At 38.6% G+C, this 24,896-nt stretch overlaps 1 protein-coding gene across 1 annotated transcript in view; it reads left to right on the top strand.

The window, feature by feature from the left end:
* Positions 1-12,051: 12,051 nt before the first annotated feature.
* The window catches only part of LOC103141827 (poly(rC)-binding protein 4-like), a 49,952-nt gene continuing 37,107 nt past the window's right edge, over positions 12,052-24,896 (top strand). The window contains exon 1 of the mRNA XM_007557611.2: positions 12,052-12,505. The gene's annotated coding sequence lies outside the window, so the exon portion shown is untranslated. The remainder of the gene's footprint in view (positions 12,506-24,896) is intronic.

The raw sequence follows: 24,896 nt of genomic DNA, 5'->3' as shown, positions 1-24,896 counted from the left end.
AGTCACTTCAGCAATCAAGTCTTTACTGCTGTGCCTCAGTCTTTCAAATCAAAATTAAATGTCACCATCAAATGCACAAACGATGCACACTGCAATAACTTACAGAGGCGACATTTTAAAACAGGAATTTATTAAGATCTCTAACAATATGAGGAGAAAACTAAACTTTGTGTCGCCCCCCCCACTTTTCATTCCTTTGTGTAAATGAGAGGCACCTGGGATCATTTGTGAAATCAATGGCAGTGTGAAGCTCCCATTACACAGATGGCTCCTTCTTCACATGAGAGCAGTGGGAGCTGTCAAGAAGTCTAGCTCAGTCTTTAAATTATTGATTCACTTTGTTGGGAGAGAACTTCTGTTAGAGGGATTCATATGCGGAGTAATTGTTGTGAGGAGTTAAAATTGTGTTTTTCCACTCTAAACTGAAAAAAAAAATGTTTAAAAGTAATTTGCTAAGCAAATGCAGCAAGGTTATGGTTATGGAGTTAGTTTACAGACTCACCTAGAATTCCTTGTAGACATTTCTCTGAAAAATGTAAGGGGAAGATGCTGCTGTTTTGAGTTTGATAATGTGTGTGTATAAAAAGGGACGGTATAAAAAGCTACCCTTTTTTTCATCTATACTTTCTGTTCTTTGTCAGTGACAAGGATTCAAATATTGTTTAGTCTGCCTTATTTATTTTTTTTGTTTTGTTTTGTTAGTGTTCTGTGCTTTTGATTGTGAATGGAAAGGTTCAACATTACAAAAATAAATACTATTAAAAAAAAAATCCCTGTATAAGAGTTTCTGTTGCAAACAAAGCTATTCACCTGTTTTTGCTGCTGTGGTTTAATTGTTGTTGAAGAACGTTGACTTGACACTTGTCCAGCTACCATTGACTCCAACTACAATGTGGGTGAGCTTCTAAAGATCATTGCTAAAAAGCCGTCTGTTTTCAGTGCTGCATGAAGCAGAGATGGAGAGATGAGTGGAAGGGAAAAGTGTGGTAGAAAAAAAAAATGCTGAAGCAACAGCATAATGCACAACCTTGGGAAGTTTGTGAAGAAACACCTATCCAAGGGTTAGTGGGAGATTCACAAGATGTGAACTCCAGCTGGACTAAAAGCCGAAAAAGTCATAAAACTAACACAATCCTGACCTTAGATCTGTACTGAAGTGGAGACAATGTCAGAAGTCTGTCTCAGTGTTTTAACCTTTTTTGGGGGATGAAAGTAATGCATTTCAGTTTGACTGTGTTATTATTATTATTATTATTATTATTATTATTATTTTAGAGCACTTCATCCTTTCATTTGCTGACAAATTTTACAAAGATGCAGATTTCATTTTCCAGTACAACACTTACATCAGTGCCAGTATTAATGGAATTTGCTTCCTCTCCTCACCTAAACCCTATAGAAAATATATGGAAGGGGAAGATAAGAGACACCGGATCCAGCAATTTTGACTCGCCGAAGGATGATGTTAAAGCAACCTTGTCTAAAGACCATACATTTAAACGTAATGCATCGCAGTGTTAGCAGTACACAGACAGCTACACTAGATGGCGCCAAGTGAAAGAAAGCTACTGATCTGACGCATCTAAAACTTCAAAAGCTGGCGAGAGGACCTTGTTTTGCATATTTGTACTTTTAAGCCTGTATTCCGCTGCAGTTTGTAGGCAATTGTTGTGAGATTTACACTTAAAGTGTAATTTGTATAATAAAAAAATATAAAAGGGGAGAAAGAAGCAAAACTGGACGGTGAACAAAAGCTCTAAGCACTGCAACTTTCCTGAATCGAATACACGCTAATGCAGGCGTACTGCTGATAAACTTCCAACACATTGATGCTGAACGTGGGGAGCTGCGCTGCGACGCACAGTAGAAGTGCGCAGCACTCCCAGATCGTGGTCCTGCGGGGATAGAAGGGATCACACACCCCACCAACTCACCGGCAGAGGCGGGGATTTAAACAGAGCATAGCACAGAAAGCAGCCGAGTCCAGAGATTTTTTATTTTTCTTCCCAAGATTGTTGGTGTTAGTTGGAGAAAGCGCATATTTGTGCATGTGTGCGCGTGTTTGTGTGTGAGTGTGTGTGTGTGCGCGTGCGTGAGTGTGAGAGAAAGAGCGTGTGCTTGTGTCTGTGTGTGCGTGTGATTCCCCTCCTCAGCGCACAGGCGCCCTGCACTCCAGTCTGCTGACACGCCGAGAGGACAGTCCGCTCTGCACCTTCGAGTCACCGGACTATATGTGGATACAAAGACAGATAAACGCAGATCCAGGGGAATAGTTCAGTGAGAACAGCAGCCCGAGACCTCTTTCATGAAAACGGGTAAGAGGACGCTTTGTCTAATTTACAACTGAGGTCGCGGTTGTGAAAAGTGCAATGTTAGGTCTGATCTCCTGTTATTTCTTGCAATATATCTTTTTAAACGATAAGAGGGGAACTTGTGTTAATTTAAACTCCTGAAATTGATCAGATCTTTCTATCCATCCACTAAATGATCTGTCATATTTCGACGCACTGATCTGAGTAGTAGCCTGTGTAATAAAGCTGCTGTGTGCATATTTGAATTATTGAAGCCATAATCTCCATAAACTGCCTGTGCTGGTAAATTCAGCACATGGCAGAAAGTCTCCAAATGAGGAGACAACTGGTCTGTTGTGTGTGTGTGAGTGTGTGTGTGTGTGTGTGTGAGAGAGAGAGAGATAGAGAGAGAGAGAGAGAGAGAAAGAGAGAGAGAGAGAGTTTGTGTGTGTTGACGGTTTTATGGTAATAAAAGCGGACCCTGCTGAAGAAGAGGCCAGCCCTGACCACAAAGACTGTTCTCAACAAGTACAGTACAGTGGGCGCCTGCTTGGTGCTGAGGCAGCGAGTGTGTGTGACAGCACCATTATTCACCAAGATGCCTAATTGCACCATGCCGCACTGGATAGATGCACTGTCTTCACGATAAGCAGACGAGAATTCAAGCAGAAACGAAATGCTGATGGCATTTGGCTGGACACCTGCTCTTCACTTTTATTATTATCAGACTGAAAAAAAAAGAAAAAAAAAATCTGTCGCTGCATTGAGTTTCAGAGGCTCTGAAACACACAGCATTTGTTTCTTTGTCACAATACAGAATGATTATATTTTCTTCCAGTTCCGTCTATAGCAAACTGGTAGAGTTATTTTACCTAATTAAATTTAAAATATTCTACAACAATGATCAAATTACAATACAAATTTCTGAAAAGACTTTCAAAAGCTCTGATTTAGTTCTCCTAACAAGTAAAAAGAAAACATTTAGTGTACAATATCACTAAATATTTATTTTTTTTCTAAAATATGCCTTCAAATGAAACCACACCTGTTCTCGATTTAATCCTATACAATCGATCAATATGTATTTTTTAATATTTTGACTAGAGGCATTTTCACACTGAGTGTAATATAGCTTACAGTTAAACAGGATTTTGCCACTGTTACAAAGCAAAAGCACAGTAGATAGCTATATCCAGGAAGGACAAAATTTACTATTTCCAGGCAGCAGCCAATTTCTTAATACATTTCCAATGATGTGTTTGCTAGTTCTTTTTAGCAAGTGTGTATTTTATTCAGACTTGTAAATAAAATAATCTACTGCTCACCTTAAATGTAAAAACAGCTGATTAAAACCCTGGCTGAGTTGTTGTTGGTAAGGTATTTGTCTAACCCGAAAGGCACAAATGTGAAACCATCACATAAGTTCTGGGAGTTGGATGAAATATGTAACATGGTCTTTTTTTTTCTTAAAAAAAAAAAAGAGAAACTGATATAACTCATTTTAGATTTGTCCTCATGAGCACCGAAGAGAAATCAATACAGAACAAGATTTTATTCTGTGGTTGTGTGCGGTTAAAAGGGCGTCTGCTGGAGTGCAAACACAATACTTAGCCTATTCCTGGAAACTGAATAGAACAAACAATTTAGCTGATGTGTGGCAGAACTGTATTTTAGAGGAACTCCAGGGGGTGCAATGTCAGACCATCACATATTGCTGCCTCTCTGTCCAGATTCAATTCCTTAATGCACTCTGAGAGGTTGAGATCTAATAAGAAGTGGAAGAACATCTTCAATAATGAAAGCCCACCTGCATCTGTGGTGCAGAGAGAGGCTGGGGGCTGAGAGGCTTCATAAATAACAGAGGCCAGATCCTGACATGTGCTGCTCCAGCATCTGGGAACTGCCAATAATCCTTCTCATCTACTAAGCTGCTGTTCTGGCCGACTGAAAGGAGACGAGGGAGCGGGGAAGTGAAGGAGAGGGTGAGGGTCGTTTTAGTTTGAAGTCATCAAGTAAATGTAACCACGTGCAGAATGTTTTACTCGATTCTGCCGAGAGAAATAAAAATTATAGCTATGTACCCAGTATCCAGGATAATTTAGACAAATCACCAACATATTTCTGGAATTGTGTCATTCTACTGTGTAAAATTGGTCACAATTACATCTTGCTGTGTAATGGAGCTGTACCTTTTATGAGGCAAATTATGATAATCATTTAAACCCAGACGTGAAATTCTACATTGCTGTCAAAGGAGTGTTGTTGTGATACAAATTAATTTACGCTTCAGGATTTCAACAAAATCCCTCCATAGGCATTAACCTGCATTCAAACAATTATCCCGAGCTCGTTGCACTCTAATAACTACGGACTCTTGATGCTCAAATAAGCCTTCTGTACCATTGGCGGTACTGTTTCAATGTGAATACTTGTTGATTGGTAGCTGTAGCTTGAATACCGATAAACAACAGGAGATTCTTTCTTCGGGGGCACAATGTGACTCTCGTCTGAACACAGTCAGGGCTTTAGGCGGTCCCAGCCATGAAAAGATAGCTCTGTGTTGAGCTCTACGGATTGACCGCGCAGGCCGCGTGACCCATGCTGTTGTGTCTTTCAAAGAGTCTCATGAGTGTGATTTATTTAGTTCAGAAGTCATCCCCTTAGAGCTGGCTTCATTCTGTCCATTTTGTACCGAGCAGAGCCAGCCAAAGTCATAATCAAACAATGGCCTGTTTCTGGCTGTGAAGTCGGCAGGAGGCCCCCTGCAGTGCTTACTCCTCACAACTCAACAACTTAGTTATATTCATGACTGATGAGCTTACTTTAAATTTTAAATCAAAAGATTATAAATGGAAAACGTAGAATTTATTTTTTTTACATTTTGAGTTTGAATTTTTGAACAAATGTATATGTTATAATCAATAGAGAGTGGCATGATCTGTCTCAGTTCTGTTGATGGTACTGACCGTCGAGGCCGATTCCACCGTTGTTTCAAACAGTGTGTTCTTATGAAACAGGACATCATATTTTGAGCAATTTAACTCTGAAAGTTTTGTCTGTCAGCAGCAGCAAAACTGCTGCGCACCTAAACAAAATGAATATAGCAATCCTATAAACTGTATATAAAATGCTTTGGATGCATCGGTAGAGGAATTTCTTTTACCACAAAACTCTGGAACTCTACAGAACAGCAACAACTTCCTGACTCTATTTACTATGAAACATATCATTTGGAAATATTGGCAATCTGTTTTAAGACTGTTACAGAATGTGGATATTTATAGATAACCCAGAAGTTATATACCGAGGCTGCTTTTACAGTTAGCAATGTTAATGCTAATTTTAATAAAATGTGACCATCATATGGTCGCATAGTTTTTAATTAAAATAGGAAACGTCTTTTTTATTGTGATGTTTAAACATACATCTCTCCATATCTCATGGGCATATATACAGTTATGGTTTTACTATTCATGACAGAAAGGCTTGTTAAGGACTTTAATGTTTAATGTTTAAGTTTTTTTTTTGAACCATTTTGCCAATATTTACACAGCATTAAAGGGAAAAGCTGGAATAAAAGCATTCCTCCAGTTTGCACTTTTGCTTTTCACTTTTGCCATATCGCCATCTGATTTTATTTATTTGTTTTACTGCATATTTAAGAATCAGATAATTTACTGTAAATTTAATTTCAGTGCTCTATTGGTTCCCTTGTCAGCTAAATATTAGCCAAATTAATGAGGAAGTAGGTCAAGCCATCAGTTTCAATTTCAAGCATCTGGCACACGGAGGTGAGTTAATCGTACATTAAGCAGTTGCATAGGATTTGTAGCAGGGGAAAGCAAGAGTACTACACATGGTGTGTGGAAGCTGCAGTGGTGAAGTGTTGTTCAAAAACATCCACGGCAACTGGTTTTAAGTGTGGATCAATTTTTTTATATACTGTAGTGACATGGCTGTATTAAACCATAAATGTAGAAGTGTTAAATGGTAAACATGCAAACATTTAGGGTGAGAAAACTTTTAAAGAGGAATTAATGATGCTATTTTAGTTGGTTGGGAGTAGTATTAAGTGGTAGTGGTGAGCCCAATTTAAATTCTCTTTTGGGCGTCTTATAATCTTCGGCTGACTCTCGCACAGATAATCAGTTAGGAAATAGCGATATGTATATGCTAAGTACAGCTCTCTAAAATAAGTCTTGTACATCAAGCAAGAAAGCTAAAAGACTGCCTTCGCGACAGTAATCCGCTTTGCTCCGCAGTACGCTAAATGGAGGTTTTTCTTTTCAGCTGGCCATCTGCATCTCTCTGTATGCGCGTGCGTGCGTGTGTGTGTGTGTGTGTGTTTTCTGTTGCGACTAAGAGGGAAAGAAGCTTTTTATCCCCCTTCAGCTGGCAAGGCTATGAAATATTTAACAGGGACGGCACTATTTTTGGGTTTGTGCTCAGTTTGTTTTGAAGCTTATGTAATATGTAGTTTTAGCTCAACGTGCATGGCAATGTTTTATCACAAGTTCCACGCCATTGGTTCAGCCAACTTGCGAGTGTAAAAATGCTTGAAATTGTACTATTTCAAGCCAAATAAAACACAAAGAGTTGGAATTGGAGGGAAGAAAATGAGTCCCACCACCAACTGTTCACTGACAAATTGAATTGCCGTGTTTGATACAGTATCTTATGTGTCAAGGAAGCAGAGCCAGACCAGATCGTCTCCAGTTCCTTGTTTCTGAAAGATATTGATCAGCTCATCTCTTCTCCCTCCAAATGTCTCTGTCCCTCCTTTTTTGCCTCTCTGTTTGCCTCCCCTTTTGCTTCCCTCCATCTCTTCTGCTCTCCTCTCTCCTCCTGAGGTGTCAGATTCTCTGACTCATGCCCTGGTGTGGAGGATGGGAGGAAAGCAGGATGAAAGAGGAGAAAGAAAAGTCATTTTGCAGATATAGGGAGTGACCTTCATCCAATAAGAGGGATGGGATAAAAGCTAGAGTTAATACCCTGCCATGGAGAATTCTCCGCAGTACGAGAAAAGGGGAAAAAACCATTGAGAATGATATATGAAGCCAATAGAGGCTCTTTGATAATAGGAGGGATGCTTTTGTGAAGCAAAGCAAGCGATCAGAAAAATTCCAGAGGTTTACGTGGAAGCGCAAACACTCCCGAGAAGCTAGGGAAACACTTTACTCAAAATCTTTCAAGGGTTTTTAAAACGGCCTCTGCTTTTAGACAAATTGGTAATTCAGACCAATCTGACAACTGTTGTATAGGCTTGAGCCACAGTCCTCCTACACTAAAACTAAAGCCATCTGTAATTCAGGCTCAGACACTGTCACTGTGTGTCTGGAACCAGCAGCCGCTTGGGAGATAACAATTGACAACTCGGAACCGGAGCTCTGCAAGGTTCATTATCCACGTGTTTCGGTAGTTGCCACTCTGCTGGCTGTAAGAAGAAGGAGAAATAAACGTTTTGTTTATTTAATCGGAAGATGCCATCTTCTGTAAAAACAACGTCATGACTCAATGCTCTGTAATAGGTATGTGCTTAAAGTAACCTTGAGTTAGAGTTGATGTCTTTTGAAAAATTGACATTAATAATAGAGTGAGAAAGTGGCTTAGCTTCTCATCAGATATGGCCAGAGAAGCTTGCTTTTGCCGACAAACCCTTTGACATGAGCGCAAGTTAATTTTCATTTATTCCTTTTAATTCAATACATAAAATAGCTACAATAAGCTGCAGTAGGTAAAATTTATAAAAATATATAAGTATATGACAGTGCTAAGGTCCTCCTCCTGTTTCTGATTGGTTGTTTCTGATCTGGAGCGGTGCATTTCAGGATATCCGTCTCATACTATATGTTCATAATATGTTAAGTTCCGCAACTTAAGATACAGTGCATGATATCAGTTTTCCTTTTCCTGTTTAACATCAGCTGGAATTATCAAAATGATTTTTGGTTTTGAATATACAGTGATGCAGTTGGTACTGTTGCCTTGCAGCAGGATCAAGGTTTGAATATTAGTCAAGAGTCTTTCAACATGGAGTTTGCATGTTCTGCCTCTGTGTGCAATGACTTTCTCTGGGTACTCCGGCTTCCTCCTACAGTCCAAAAAACTGGACCCTTGGCAAACCTGCAGTCTTTGGATTGCTGGAGACAGATTGTTTTCACTTTAAATTCAAAAGTTTTCTAAAATGNTGCTTTTCTGTTAACTACTGAAGGGAAAAGAGCATTTCTATTCAGACTACAGTCATCCTGATAAATGACTGTGTGGTAGAAATTAAATAGTTTTAATTATCTGCTACATTGTGTTGTATTGTAGCCGGTTAGTAAAACAAAACACTTATTTGCTTAAAATTGTTGTCCTGCATTTTGTCATAATCATAATCAACTGACTGAAGTTAAAAGTGAAAAGCAAATTATTAAATGATTGGTTGGGGGTTGTGCTCTCCAGCCCTCTTTATCAGCTCGCTCAGCTTTTTTTTAACTTATAAGAGCCGGGGGTCTAAAAAGCTGAGCAAGGAGATAAAAAGGGCTGGCTCTGCTCTGGGGACTGCTCTGGAGCCTCTAGAGATGATTGTGCAACAAAAAAATAAATAAATAATAAAAAAAATGATGCCTCATAAAATGAAGAACATAATGAAGAACCCTAAAAAAATCCTCTCCAAGGAACTAAAATACAACAATAGAACATCCTGAGTCTTGAAATTAAATAAGTATGAAAAGAACAAATCCACACAATCTGGGTCCCTTCGAATTAAATCTCCACCTTTGATTTTTCTGTGCTAATTAGTGCACAGAAAAATGCACTGATTAGTGCATTTCTCTGCACTAATCAGTGAATACGTGCCCACATGAATATGTGGGCATGTATTCATGTGGGCACCACATTAAAAACTAACTAGTGCTCCCTTGACCATTAACATCTTGTTACATATTATGGTGCCCACTGCTGATCATTACGGAGTGATGGTTTGGTTTTCTCTTACTTTAATACAATTTGACGATTGTTGCTTTAAATATTATTTAAAGGTTTTTGTTTATTTTCCTGGTTAAATTAAGTAATAACCAATACCACATGCTTGTTTTTCCTTTGATCCTAATACAAATCTAAGGAGTGAGGCATCAGTAAATATGGTAAAACTGAAAGGTAACGTTCCTGTGCAACAATTTTTACAATATTTGAAATTCTACCCTTTACAGCTAATCGAGCCTTGCATTTTCAATCTTACACACGTGACCTATGAGTATGTCAACATCTGAGCTTATTTATGTTGTTGATAATAATAATAATACATTTTATTGATAATGCCCTTTAAATATCAAATTGAAATCTCAAAGTGCAGATTCACACGATGCTGACGGCAAAGCTAGTAGGCTGCAGCTGACAGAAACCATGCTGTGGCCCTTCTGACCACCATCAGCAGGCAAGATGGGTGAAGTGTCTTGGCCAAGGACAGAAACGATGAGGGCTGGCAGACGGGGGAATCGAACCAGCGACACAAGAGATGCTTATAGTCTTAAACTTTGAATATAAGATTTTTCATGCACGAATTCTAATGAAAACTGTCTTTTACCTGGAGTTGCACAGATTGTGTTTGTCTTGTTTCTTGATGTGCAGTTGTTGTACAGCATTGCAAAAAAAAAAATAAAGAAAAGAAAAAAAAAAGTTTAATACCTTATGTGTCACCTGCAACTGTAGGCCTGCGTTTTAATAAAAATATGTCCTTGTTTGTCTGGTCTGTCTCTGCCACTGTGTCCTCTCACCTGCGTTGATCCGTCTCACTGCAGCAATATCTGCAGCTCTCTCATCTCAGTAAGTGACTGAAAACCAGCAGCTCTTTTGTGCTTTTGGGAAATAAGCACTTAATAACTTTAACCAACTGTGTGATTTTTTTTTTTTTCCTGCAGTCACTTCAGCAATCAAGTCTTTACTGCTGTGCCTCAGTCTTTCAAATCAAAATTAAATGTCACCATCAAATGCACAAACGATACACACTGCAATAACTTACAGAGGCGACATTTTAAAACAGGAATTTATTAAGATCTCTAACAATATGAGGAGAAAACTAAACTTTGTGTCGCCCCCCCCACTTTTCATTCCTTTGTGTAAATGAGAGGCACCTGGGATCATTTGTGAAATCAATGGCAGTGTGAAGCTCCCATTACACAGATGGCTCCTTCTTCACATGAGAGCAGTGGGAGCTGTCAAGAAGTCTAGCTCAGTCTTTAAATTATTGATTCACTTTGTTGGGAGAGAACTTCTGTTAGAGGGATTCATATGCGGAGTAATTGTTGTGAGGAGTTAAAATTGTGTTTTTCCACTCTAAACTGAAAAAAAAAATGTTTAAAAGTAATTTGCTAAGCAAATGCAGCAAGGTTATGGTTATGGAGTTAGTTTACAGACTCACCTAGAATTCCTTGTAGACATTTCTCTGAAAAATGTAAGGGGAAGATGCTGCTGTTTTGAGTTTGATAATGTGTGTGTATAAAAAGGGACGGTATAAAAAGCTACCCTTTTTTTCATCTATACTTTCTGTTCTTTGTCAGTGACAAGGATTCAAATATTGTTTAGTCTGCCTTATTTATTTTTTTTGTTTTGTTTTGTTAGTGTTCTGTGCTTTTGATTGTGAATGGAAAGGTTCAACATTACAAAAATAAATACTATTAAAAAAAAAATCCCTGTATAAGAGTTTCTGTTGCAAACAAAGCTATTCACCTGTTTTTGCTGCTGTGGTTTAATTGTTGTTGAAGAACGTTGACTTGACACTTGTCCAGCTACCATTGACTCCAACTACAATGTGGGTGAGCTTCTAAAGATCATTGCTAAAAAGCCGTCTGTTTTCAGTGCTGCATGAAGCAGAGATGGAGAGATGAGTGGAAGGGAAAAGTGTGGTAGAAAAAAAAAATGCTGAAGCAACAGCATAATGCACAACCTTGGGAAGTTTGTGAAGAAACACCTATCCAAGGGTTAGTGGGAGATTCACAAGATGTGAACTCCAGCTGGACTAAAAGCCGAAAAAGTCATAAAACTAACACAATCCTGACCTTAGATCTGTACTGAAGTGGAGACAATGTCAGAAGTCTGTCTCAGTGTTTTAACCTTTTTTGGGGGATGAAAGTAATGCATTTCAGTTTGACTGTGTTATTATTATTATTATTATTATTATTATTATTATTTTAGAGCACTTCATCCTTTCATTTGCTGACAAATTTTACAAAGATGCAGATTTCATTTTCCAGTACAACACTTACATCAGTGCCAGTATTAATGGAATTTGCTTCCTCTCCTCACCTAAACCCTATAGAAAATATATGGAAGGGGAAGATAAGAGACACCGGATCCAGCAATTTTGACTCGCCGAAGGATGATGTTAAAGCAACCTTGTCTAAAGACCATACATTTAAACGTAATGCATCGCAGTGTTAGCAGTACACAGACAGCTACACTAGATGGCGCCAAGTGAAAGAAAGCTACTGATCTGACGCATCTAAAACTTCAAAAGCTGGCGAGAGGACCTTGTTTTGCATATTTGTACTTTTAAGCCTGTATTCCGCTGCAGTTTGTAGGCAATTGTTGTGAGATTTACACTTAAAGTGTAATTTGTATAATAAAAAAATATAAAAGGGGAGAAAGAAGCAAAACTGGACGGTGAACAAAAGCTCTAAGCACTGCAACTTTCCTGAATCGAATACACGCTAATGCAGGCGTACTGCTGATAAACTTCCAACACATTGATGCTGAACGTGGGGAGCTGCGCTGCGACGCACAGTAGAAGTGCGCAGCACTCCCAGATCGTGGTCCTGCGGGGATAGAAGGGATCACACACCCCACCAACTCACCGGCAGAGGCGGGGATTTAAACAGAGCATAGCACAGAAAGCAGCCGAGTCCAGAGATTTTTTATTTTTCTTCCCAAGATTGTTGGTGTTAGTTGGAGAAAGCGCATATTTGTGCATGTGTGCGCGTGTTTGTGTGTGAGTGTGTGTGTGTGCGCGTGCGTGAGTGTGAGAGAAAGAGCGTGTGCTTGTGTCTGTGTGTGCGTGTGATTCCCCTCCTCAGCGCACAGGCGCCCTGCACTCCAGTCTGCTGACACGCCGAGAGGACAGTCCGCTCTGCACCTTCGAGTCACCGGACTATATGTGGATACAAAGACAGATAAACGCAGATCCAGGGGAATAGTTCAGTGAGAACAGCAGCCCGAGACCTCTTTCATGAAAACGGGTAAGAGGACGCTTTGTCTAATTTACAACTGAGGTCGCGGTTGTGAAAAGTGCAATGTTAGGTCTGATCTCCTGTTATTTCTTGCAATATATCTTTTTAAACGATAAGAGGGGAACTTGTGTTAATTTAAACTCCTGAAATTGATCAGATCTTTCTATCCATCCACTAAATGATCTGTCATATTTCGACGCACTGATCTGAGTAGTAGCCTGTGTAATAAAGCTGCTGTGTGCATATTTGAATTATTGAAGCCATAATCTCCATAAACTGCCTGTGCTGGTAAATTCAGCACATGGCAGAAAGTCTCCAAATGAGGAGACAACTGGTCTGTTGTGTGTGTGTGAGTGTGTGTGTGTGTGTGTGTGAGAGAGAGAGAGATAGAGAGAGAGAGAGAGAGAGAAAGAGAGAGAGAGAGAGTTTGTGTGTGTTGACGGTTTTATGGTAATAAAAGCGGACCCTGCTGAAGAAGAGGCCAGCCCTGACCACAAAGACTGTTCTCAACAAGTACAGTACAGTGGGCGCCTGCTTGGTGCTGAGGCAGCGAGTGTGTGTGACAGCACCATTATTCACCAAGATGCCTAATTGCACCATGCCGCACTGGATAGATGCACTGTCTTCACGATAAGCAGACGAGAATTCAAGCAGAAACGAAATGCTGATGGCATTTGGCTGGACACCTGCTCTTCACTTTTATTATTATCAGACTGAAAAAAAAAGAAAAAAAAAATCTGTCGCTGCATTGAGTTTCAGAGGCTCTGAAACACACAGCATTTGTTTCTTTGTCACAATACAGAATGATTATATTTTCTTCCAGTTCCGTCTATAGCAAACTGGTAGAGTTATTTTACCTAATTAAATTTAAAATATTCTACAACAATGATCAAATTACAATACAAATTTCTGAAAAGACTTTCAAAAGCTCTGATTTAGTTCTCCTAACAAGTAAAAAGAAAACATTTAGTGTACAATATCACTAAATATTTATTTTTTTTCTAAAATATGCCTTCAAATGAAACCACACCTGTTCTCGATTTAATCCTATACAATCGATCAATATGTATTTTTTAATATTTTGACTAGAGGCATTTTCACACTGAGTGTAATATAGCTTACAGTTAAACAGGATTTTGCCACTGTTACAAAGCAAAAGCACAGTAGATAGCTATATCCAGGAAGGACAAAATTTACTATTTCCAGGCAGCAGCCAATTTCTTAATACATTTCCAATGATGTGTTTGCTAGTTCTTTTTAGCAAGTGTGTATTTTATTCAGACTTGTAAATAAAATAATCTACTGCTCACCTTAAATGTAAAAACAGCTGATTAAAACCCTGGCTGAGTTGTTGTTGGTAAGGTATTTGTCTAACCCGAAAGGCACAAATGTGAAACCATCACATAAGTTCTGGGAGTTGGATGAAATATGTAACATGGTCTTTTTTTTTCTTAAAAAAAAAAAAGAGAAACTGATATAACTCATTTTAGATTTGTCCTCATGAGCACCGAAGAGAAATCAATACAGAACAAGATTTTATTCTGTGGTTGTGTGCGGTTAAAAGGGCGTCTGCTGGAGTGCAAACACAATACTTAGCCTATTCCTGGAAACTGAATAGAACAAACAATTTAGCTGATGTGTGGCAGAACTGTATTTTAGAGGAACTCCAGGGGGTGCAATGTCAGACCATCACATATTGCTGCCTCTCTGTCCAGATTCAATTCCTTAATGCACTCTGAGAGGTTGAGATCTAATAAGAAGTGGAAGAACATCTTCAATAATGAAAGCCCACCTGCATCTGTGGTGCAGAGAGAGGCTGGGGGCTGAGAGGCTTCATAAATAACAGAGGCCAGATCCTGACATGTGCTGCTCCAGCATCTGGGAACTGCCAATAATCCTTCTCATCTACTAAGCTGCTGTTCTGGCCGACTGAAAGGAGACGAGGGAGCGGGGAAGTGAAGGAGAGGGTGAGGGTCGTTTTAGTTTGAAGTCATCAAGTAAATGTAACCACGTGCAGAATGTTTTACTCGATTCTGCCGAGAGAAATAAAAATTATAGCTATGTACCCAGTATCCAGGATAATTTAGACAAATCACCAACATATTTCTGGAATTGTGTCATTCTACTGTGTAAAATTGGTCACAATTACATCTTGCTGTGTAATGGAGCTGTACCTTTTATGAGGCAAATTATGATAATCATTTAAACCCAGACGTGAAATTCTACATTGCTGTCAAAGGAGTGTTGTTGTGATACAAATTAATTTACGCTTCAGGATTTCAACAAAATCCCTCCATAGGCATTAACCTGCATTCAAACAATTATCCCGAGCTCGTTGCACTCTAATAACTACGGACTCTTGATGCTCAAATAAGCCTTCTGTACCATTGGCGGTACTGTTTCAATGTGAATACTTGTTGATTGGTAGCTGTAGCTTGAATACCGATAAACAACAGGAGATTCTTTCTTCGGGGGCACAATGTGACTCTCGTCTGAACACAGTCAGGGCTTTAGGCGGTCCCAGCCATGAAAAGATAGCTCTGTGTTGAGCTCTACGGATTGACCGCGCAGGCCGCGTGACCCATGCTGTTGTGTCTTTCAAAGAGTCTCATGAGTGTGATTTATTTAGTTCAGAAGTCATCCCCTTAGAGCTGGCTTCATTCTGTCCATTTTGTACCGAGCAGAGCCAGCCAAAGTCATAATCAAACAATGGCCTGTTTCTGGCTGTGAAGTCGGCAGGAGGCCCCCTGCAGTGCTTACTCCTCACAACTCAACAACTTAGTTATATTCATGACTGATGAGCTTACTTTAAATTTTAAATCAAAAGATTATAAATGGAAAACGTAGAATTTATTTTTTTTACATTTTGAGTTTGAATTTTTGAACAAATGTATATGTTATAATCAATAGAGAGTGGCATGATCTGTCTCAGTTCTGTTGATGGTACTGACCGTCGAGGCCGATTCCACCGTTGTTTCAAACAGTGTGTTCTTATGAAACAGGACATCATATTTTGAGCAATTTAACTCTGAAAGTTTTGTCTGTCAGCAGCAGCAAAACTGCTGCGCACCTAAACAAAATGAATATAGCAATCCTATAAACTGTATATAAAATGCTTTGGATGCATCGGTAGAGGAATTTCTTTTACCACAAAACTCTGGAACTCTACAGAACAGCAACAACTTCCTGACTCTATTTACTATGAAACATATCATTTGGAAATATTGGCAATCTGTTTTAAGACTGTTACAGAATGTGGATATTTATAGATAACCCAGAAGTTATATACCGAGGCTGCTTTTACAGTTAGCAATGTTAATGCTAATTTTAATAAAATGTGACCATCATATGGTCGCATAGTTTTTAATTAAAATAGGAAACGTCTTTTTTATTGTGATGTTTAAACATACATCTCTCCATATCTCATGGGCATATATACAGTTATGGTTTTACTATTCATGACAGAAAGGCTTGTTAAGGACTTTAATGTTTAATGTTTAAGTTTTTTTTTTGAACCATTTTGCCAATATTTACACAGCATTAAAGGGAAAAGCTGGAATAAAAGCATTCCTCCAGTTTGCACTTTTGCTTTTCACTTTTGCCATATCGCCATCTGATTTTATTTATTTGTTTTACTGCATATTTAAGAATCAGATAATTTACTGTAAATTTAATTTCAGTGCTCTATTGGTTCCCTTGTCAGCTAAATATTAGCCAAATTAATGAGGAAGTAGGTCAAGCCATCAGTTTCAATTTCAAGCATCTGGCACACGGAGGTGAGTTAATCGTACATTAAGCAGTTGCATAGGATTTGTAGCAGGGGAAAGCAAGAGTACTACACATGGTGTGTGGAAGCTGCAGTGGTGAAGTGTTGTTCAAAAACATCCACGGCAACTGGTTTTAAGTGTGGATCAATTTTTTTATATACTGTAGTGACATGGCTGTATTAAACCATAAATGTAGAAGTGTTAAATGGTAAACATGCAAACATTTAGGGTGAGAAAACTTTTAAAGAGGAATTAATGACGCTATTTTAGTTGGTTGGGAGTAGTATTAAGTGGTAGTGGTGAGCCCAATTTAAATTCTCTTTTGGGCGTCTTATAATCTTCGGCTGACTCTCGCACAGATAATCAGTTAGGAAATAGCGATATGTATATGCTAAGTACAGCTCTCTAAAATAAGTCTTGTACATCAAGCAAGAAAGCTAAAAGACTGCCTTCGCGACAGTAATCCGCTTTGCTCCGCAGTACGCTAAATGGAGGTTTTTCTTTTCAGCTGGCCATCTGCATCTCTCTGTATGCGCGTGCGTGCGTGTGTGTGTGTGTGTGTGTTTTCTGTTGCGACTAAGAGGGAAAGAAGCTTTTTATCCCCCTTCAGCTGGCAAGGCTATGAAATATTTAACAGGGACGGCACTATTTTTGGGTTTGTGCTCAGTTTGTTTTGAAGCTTATGTAATATGTAGTTTTAGCTCAACGTGCATGGCAATGTTTTATCACAAGTTCCACGCCATTGGTTCAGCCAACTTGCGAGTGTAAAAATGCTTGAAATTGTACTATTTCAAGCCAAATAAAACACAAAGAGTTGGAATTGGAGGGAAGAAAATGAGTCCCACCACCAACTGTTCACTGACAAATTGAATTGCCGTGTTTGATACAGTATCTTATGTGTCAAGGAAGCAGAGCCAGACCAGATCGTCTCCAGTTCCTTGTTTCTGAAAGATATTGATCAGCTCATCTCTGCTCCCTCCAAATGTCTCTGTCCCTCCTTTTTTGCCTCTCTGTTTGCCTCCCCTTTTGCTTCCCTCCATCTCTTCTGCTCTCCTCTCTCCTCCTGAGGTGTCAGATTCTCTGACTCATGCCCTGGTGTGGAGGATGGGAGGAAAGCAGGATGAAAGAGGAGAAAGAAAAGTCATTTTGCAGATATAGGGAGTGACCTTCATCCAATAAGAGGGATGGGATAAAAGCTAGAGTTAATACCCTGCCATGGAGAATTCTCCGCAGTACGAGAAAGGGGGAAAAAACCATTGAGAATGATATATGAAGCCAATAGAGGCTCTTTGATAATAGGAGGGATGCTTTTGTGAAGCAAAGCAAGCGATCAGAAAAATTCCAGAGGTTTACGTGGAAGCGCAAACACTCCCGAGAAGCTAGGGAAACACTTTACTCAAAATCTTTCAAGGGTTTTTAAAACGGCCTCTGCTTTTAGACAAATTGGTAATTCAGACCAATCTGACAACTGTTGTATAGGCTTGAGCCACAGTCCACCTACACTAAAACTAAAGCCATCTGTAATTCAGGCTCAGACACTGTCACTGTGTGTCTGGAACCAGCAGCCGCTTGGGAGATAACAATTGACAACTCGGAACCGGAGCTCTGCAAGGTTCATTATCCACGTGTTTCGGTAGTTGCCACTCTGCTGGCTGTAAGAAGAAGGAGAAATAAACGTTTTGTTTATTTAATCGGAAGATGCCATCTTCTGTAAAAACAACGTCATGACTCAATGCTCTGTAATAGGTATGTGCTTAAAGTAACCTTGAGTTAGAGTTGATGTCTTTTGAAAAATTGACATTAATAATAGAGTGAGAAAGTGGCTTAGCTTCTCATCAGATATGGCCAGAGAAGCTTGCTTTTGCCGACAAACCCTTTGACATGAGCGCAAGTTAATTTTCATTTATTCCTTTTAATTCAATACATAAAATAGCTACAGTAAGCTGCAGTGGGTAAAATTTATAAAAATATATAAGTATATGACAGTGTTAAGGTCCTCCTCCTATTTCTGATTGGTTGTTTCTGATCTGGAGCGGCGCATTTCAGGATATCGGTCTCATACTATATGTTCATAATATGTTAATAAAAGTTACGTTCCGCAACTTTGATTAAGATACAGTGCATGATATCAGTTTTCCTTTTCCTGTTTAACATCAGCTGGAATTATCTAAATGATTTTTGGTTTTGAATATACAGTGATGCAGTTGGTAGCACTGTTGCCTTGCAGCAGGATCAAGGTTTGAATATTAGTCAAGAGTCTTTCAACATGGAGTTTGCATGTTCTGCCTCTGTGTGCAATGACTTTCTCTGGGTACTCCGGCTTCCTCCTACAGTCCAAAAAACTGGACCCTTGGCAAACCTGCAGTCTTTGGATTGCTGGAGACAGATTGTTTTCACTTTAAATTCAAAAGTTTTCTAAAATGTAATAGTGCTTTTTAAACTTTATTGCTTGGGTCAAACATTTTTTGGCGTTCCTGCTTAAGTTTCTCATAATAGTTGCAGGAATTTCCTGCTGACAGAACGGGTGTAACCGAATGTAGAGCTTGCTCTCTCAAATCTTTTCAGCCCTGTCTATGGTGAGGAAAGTCAGAGCTTTGTAATGCCATGATGTCACAAAAATAAGCTGCATGTGTGAGGAGTTGCCTTAAAAATTAACCTGTCAGAAGCTTGCAAAGTTATGACATTATCATCTGGGCTTCCTGAAATTACTTTAAAAAGCAATGAAAAAGTCAACTCCAGAAACTCTCTCTGTCGTCTTTTCTGGCATTTAGTGGATAGAAAAACAATCTGATGATTAAACCTGAGTTAAAACAAAGAACTGTGTCAGATTTACATCCAGACAGTAAAAAATGTTTTTTTTTTTTTTTTTATATACAACGTGTGTAAGTATCTGTATTTATCGCCTCTGTATTTACAAGCTAACTGCTTCAAGTCACTGTTTTCACAGTAAACCCTCGTCCTGAGCAACATGAATTCACAAAACATTGAAATAAAATAATTTCACACAAAAGGCAATTAGTCATAAAGTCAAGACTCTGAGCTGTAATTCAGTGAATTTCACATCTATTTGCGAAAATATGAATTGAAGATCTGGAGTTGCAGCTTTGAGCGATTTAAATACATGTCAACATTGAATCAAAGAAAATATATCTTATTTTGCTTTACCAGGAGGTTGTGCAGGCACCAACTTTATGAAACAATGGATTTTCTCATTTGTGTTGTTTCACCAGGCCTTTGCTGCAGCTGTTTTCAGTTGTTTGTGGATCTTTGCATCTTTAGTCCTCCCTTCAGAGTAGAACACTTTACTTTGATTGTGTTCAGTTCAAGTGACTCAAGGATTCAGCCCGCTTAGAATAATCCACTTCTGCACCTTTAGGACACTGGGTTGCTGTGACAGCTTTTAATTTTGTACATCTGTTCTGTGAAGCGCCACCCAATCAGCTTCACAGCATATGGCTGAATGTGAGCTGACAGGTTTCCACCAGCTGCTCCTGTTTTTTGTCATTTAATCAATAAACAACAGTGACCATGGATCTCTGGCAGCTCCACATGCTCAGGCCATTGTGCTCTGCTACAGGTTTTACAAGTGACGTAATATGTTTCTCCTGCATTTAAATCACCTTTGGCTATTTCTTGTGAATTTACAGCCACAACTTGATAGCTTGAGCATAATTAGAGATGGGACATTCAGGTGTTCCCTTGCCAATACCCATTTCTGAATCTGATTTTTGACCAAATCTAATTTAGTTATTCCTAAGGAGGAAGAAATGTGCTGCTGACATTTTGCCGTAGGTAGTGTTTCATCCAACATGAAAATACGTAATTGCAAACTAAACTCAAAAAAGCAAAGGACATGCAACGATGAAAGTTGTTAGTTTTAATTTATTTAGTAAACAGCAAAAGCAAATCGAGTTGAGAAAAGAGAGAAGACCAAAATCTCATACAAAAAAATAAAAAAAGGTAACACTTTATTTGAAGGGGGGTGAATAAGACTGACATAACACTGTCATAAACATGACATAACACCTGTCATGAACATCACTAAGTCTTCATGAATATTTATGACTGTTGTCATAAAGCGTCATTCGGTAAATAATGACACTTTTAATACAAAGTTGACATTATTCAAAATTGTCTTCGTTATGACAACTTGTCATTTACCAAGAAATCATGATCTAACATAAATTTGTCATAATAGTAGTCATAATGATTTAATTTTTACACTAGCAAAAGATTTAACAAAACAATGATTAATATTTCCACTCCCTGAAATAAAGCAAAACAAGTAGGACAAGCAATAGATTTCATTAAGCTTTATTACACTGTCACATGATTTAATAACAGCCTCATTATAAATTTGTTTTTTACATCAACTAAAGTGGAACACATAGCAGCAGTTATGAATATGTCATTAAGAGTTATTACAGTGTCATTAATATTATCTCTTACCTCCAGTAAAGTGGAACAAGTAGCAACAGCTATGAAGATGTCATTAAGTGTCATTAATATTAACTTTTACCTCAAGTAAATTGAAACAAGTAGCAACAGTTATGAAGATGTCATTAAGTATCATTACAGTGTCAAATGCAATGCTAACAGAGTTATTGATATTAAGTCTTACCTCAAGTGACGTGAAACACACTGGAGAACTTATAACTTATAACTACCATCATAGCTGTACATTGGAATAAAACAAAAGATAACTTGTTCTAAGATAACAGAGGGTTTAACGTCTGATCAGTATATTGTTACTCTGAAATACTGATTGAAGGGTTAAAACAGCCTTAAATAATGTTTCAAATGCTAAGTTCATAAGTGCTTTGTTGACATCTTGCTGTAAAACTTTAGGATCGATTAAATTAAGAAAATTAAGACTAAACAACATGGCAGAGCTTTATAATATTACTACATAAAGCTAATTTTTAAAGTTTAATCGGTAATACTTTTATAACAAATTTATGTCATATCATGATGCCTTGGTTAATGACAAGTTGTCATAACAAAGACATTTTGAATAATGTCAACTTTGTATTAAAAGTGTCATGATTTACCGACTGACGCTTTATGACAACAGTCATAAATATTCATGAAGGCTTATTCATGTTCATGACAGGTGTTATGTTTATGACAGTGTCATGTCAGTCTTATTCACCCCCCTTCAAATAAAGTGTTACCGAATTTTTTTTTTTAATATTTTCAAATAAAGCATGTACAAAATCCAACATTAAGCATTGTGAAAATAGATATTATTTTTGTAGCTAATTATCATCTAAAGTGTCTAAGATGCCAGTTTAATATTCACTGGGTCCCTAGTCACAATCTAAAAAGCCACTTTTAGGTAGGTGACAAATGCCTATATAGCGTCCACTTGCACTGACAGTTGGGTTTCAAGTGTTGTTTTATATCATTGTTCAAATCAGATCTTCTCAACATTTAACTCTAAATCTAAAAGGCAGGCCACTCTTAGTCTCTTTCAAAAATATAGGACCAATTTCAACAAACCTAAAATCCTTCAAAGATAATTTAGTGTAGCAGATGAGGGTTAAAATAGGAAACACTTTTTGGGTTTCTGCCTCTTTAATGAAAGGACATAAATAGATAAAGGTCCCTCCCTGGCACAGTTGGCTTTAATGATGTTAATGTGCAACCTTTTCTGCAAGATACCTGGTAATTGTAGGAAAATGTGACGGTATCTGCTTTAGACCTAAAGCTTGATTTGGTTTCCTTATTAGTCATTTCACAAGAAAAATATTTTTTTTTTTTTAAAAAAATTAAAATAAAATAAATCTGCCAGCCAGTCAGAATAATAATTAGTTGGCCTGTATTTTGGGTTATATTGTAATGTATTTTTTTTTTCCCCAAAGATATTTTAGTCCGCTGTAAAGCCTCACATCTAATGGATTCAAAATCTGACTGCCGAAGGTTAGTCACTAGCTTCCTCCCACATTTAGACACCATGGCTGTGGCAAACACAACTGTTGGGCCCCCTCCCTGCCGGGCAGCTCCAAGAGCAGCGGGCTCAGGGGGTCTGATAGCCTTCTCCCGGGCCCCCGCGGTTGACAGGCGACTTGCTCTGCAGGCTGACACGGTTACGCTTTAACAACAGATGAAGCCGGGGGCAGATAGGAGCACATGGGCCCTTCTGTACCAAGGCCTGACCCGTCTCATTATATGTGACAGAGCTGAGACAGACATGCCGAGAGATGAAACAGTGCTCTTTAATTTCAAGCCTCTCCTGTTTCACAGCTAAAACATTCGTGTCAGTGCAGAGATTGAGCAATTGAAGCTGCTTTGTTGTAACCTCTCTATGATCAATTCGAGTGCTCGTAAATTATAAAGACATGATATTTGACACATGATAGATACGTGCATTCTAACGTTTACGTCGAAAAGCAGATGAAATATAAATTTTGTTTGTGTGCGTGTCGGGGCTTTTCTGTGTAAGTCCTTGGTTTCTGTTTAACAGTTTTTTGAAAGGCTTTGCAACTCTATTGAAAATCTGTTCTGAAGAGATTTAGCTTCATTTTCTTCAAGCAGACATTTCCTCGAAGATGATTGTTGTTGCAGCTTCAAATAGCACAGTCTGTGAAGCTCATGGAAATTTTATGAACAGCTCTTTTCAGTATCTGCCCATTCTTTGCCTTTTTTGTTGTTTGTTCTTAGTTTGTATCATACAAAGCCGTTTACATTGCCCTGTTGCTTAAATGTGTTGTACAAATATATTTGCTTTGGTTTGTCTTACAAAAGTATTCTTCTCCCTTGGACCTTTTCACATTTTGTCACTTTACAACCACAAGCTTAAAGTCTTTTGTTTGGGCGTTAATGTGATAGACAAACTCAAAAAAGCACGTGATTGTGTAGTGAAAGAAATAGATGTTTCAGTTCTTTTATGAATAAATTTCTGAAAAATGTGGCATATGCATTCAGCCCCCCTGAGTCAATGACTGATATAACATCCCCTTTATAACATACCCCAAAAGAATCACAGTTGTAAATCTTTTGGGGTAGGTCTCTACCAGCTTCCCACAGCAAGACTGAAAGATTTGCTCATTCTTTGCCAAATTTAGGCTAATTCAGATTGTATGGACAGCATATTTGACCGGCACATTTTCATTTCAACCATGAATTCAAAATTGGATCTATGTCTGAACTTTGACTGGACCATTCTAACACATGATTATGCTTCATTCTAAACCATCCAGTTGGTGCTGTGTTTTTAGAGACTTCGTCCTGGTTTAAGGGGAGCCACTAACCGAGCTTTATGCAGCCTGTGGCTTGTTTTTCTGAAAGAAAAGTTTAAGTTGTTTTTTTTTTGTTGTTGTTTTTTTTTTTTTTTTCATTTTCTCTATTACAGGCTACACTATGTGTTGGTCTATCACACAAAATTCCAAGAAAATACAATGTGATTTGTGGTTGAAAAAAAAAGTGAAAATTTTTGTAAATTGTATTATACTGTTACAGTGATGCCACATGCAATCATTCTCCAGCAGTGTTTGCCCTCACTGTGTGGTCAGGTTACAAATTATGTTTATATACATAGTTCCAATTTTAGCACCTTTTGTATGGATGTGTGTGTAATCCCTAAGCATCTCATTTAAATTTAGAGGAGACTAGCAAAGAGCTGGTTGAAGAACATCCTGGAGGCCTGCTTATGCCTCGCGTCCTGTTTTTCATCATCATCATCTTCTGAGGACATCTGTCATTGTGCCAGTGCATGTGCTCGAGCTTTTGCTGTTGCTCGAATTGGTTCACGACAGATTGATGCGCTGAGTCGTCCTGAGGAACTTCTCAGCAGATCAAAGCATGTTTGCGCTTGTGTCTCGGCTTCGCGTTTTCTCCGTACATGCGTGTGCTGTAAAAATGGCTGGCTCCTTTCATCCCAGCAGCTGTGCATGAGGTGGTGGTGCTGGGAATATTGCGGTATGCATGGGTGTGTACAGAGCGGTGTGACGTGTGTGTGTGTGTGTCTGAATGGTTGTGATGTCTTGTCCTTGCTGTGCGTGTGTACACACATCAACACTCTTTCACCTACTGCTCCTTGCGTGTCCAAGAGGCCGCCTCGTCCTCTCAGCCTTTGTCTGTCCACTGCGCAGGTTCTCTGCCCCTCCATGCAGACAGCAGAGCTTGTTTCTGTCATTTGCCAGGGTACACAAGGCCTGGCCTCATTCCTCCTTCGTGTCCTAATCCAGCCTCTACCCGTCTGTTTACCGGTTCTTTGTGGGACGCGGTTGCCTCAGAACAGGTGTCCGAATCTCCACACGTCAGTTGCTCAGATCCTTTTAATCTCAGCAGTCTCTCTGGAATGAAAGATACTGAAAACATGTCAAGGAAATAGTGTTGTTGGTTGTCAAGGGATGTACGCTGGCTGCTTTTATCCATCACAACTTTGATGTAAGTCAGATACAAAAACACTGCATTGGTTTCTGACTCTCATTTACTAGCAAGGTCATCATATTAGATTGGATATTATGTTGAATGTTTGCATTTGGATTACTTATTAAAATTTCAGACCATTTCTCAGAAAAAAGTCCATCACATAAAGTGTTTGCTGAATTTAATAAGTGTTAAAGATTTTTTTATTTCAAAGTAATTTTAAAATAAGTTTTTTTCAGATTTAACATTCTTGTTTTTTT

This window comes from Poecilia formosa, unplaced genomic scaffold (genome assembly GCF_000485575.1).
Source record: "Poecilia formosa unplaced genomic scaffold, Poecilia_formosa-5.1.2 Scaffold90, whole genome shotgun sequence".
Classification (NCBI taxonomy): Eukaryota; Metazoa; Chordata; class Actinopteri; order Cyprinodontiformes; family Poeciliidae; genus Poecilia; species Poecilia formosa.
This window is presented reverse-complemented; position numbering and strand designations above follow the sequence as displayed.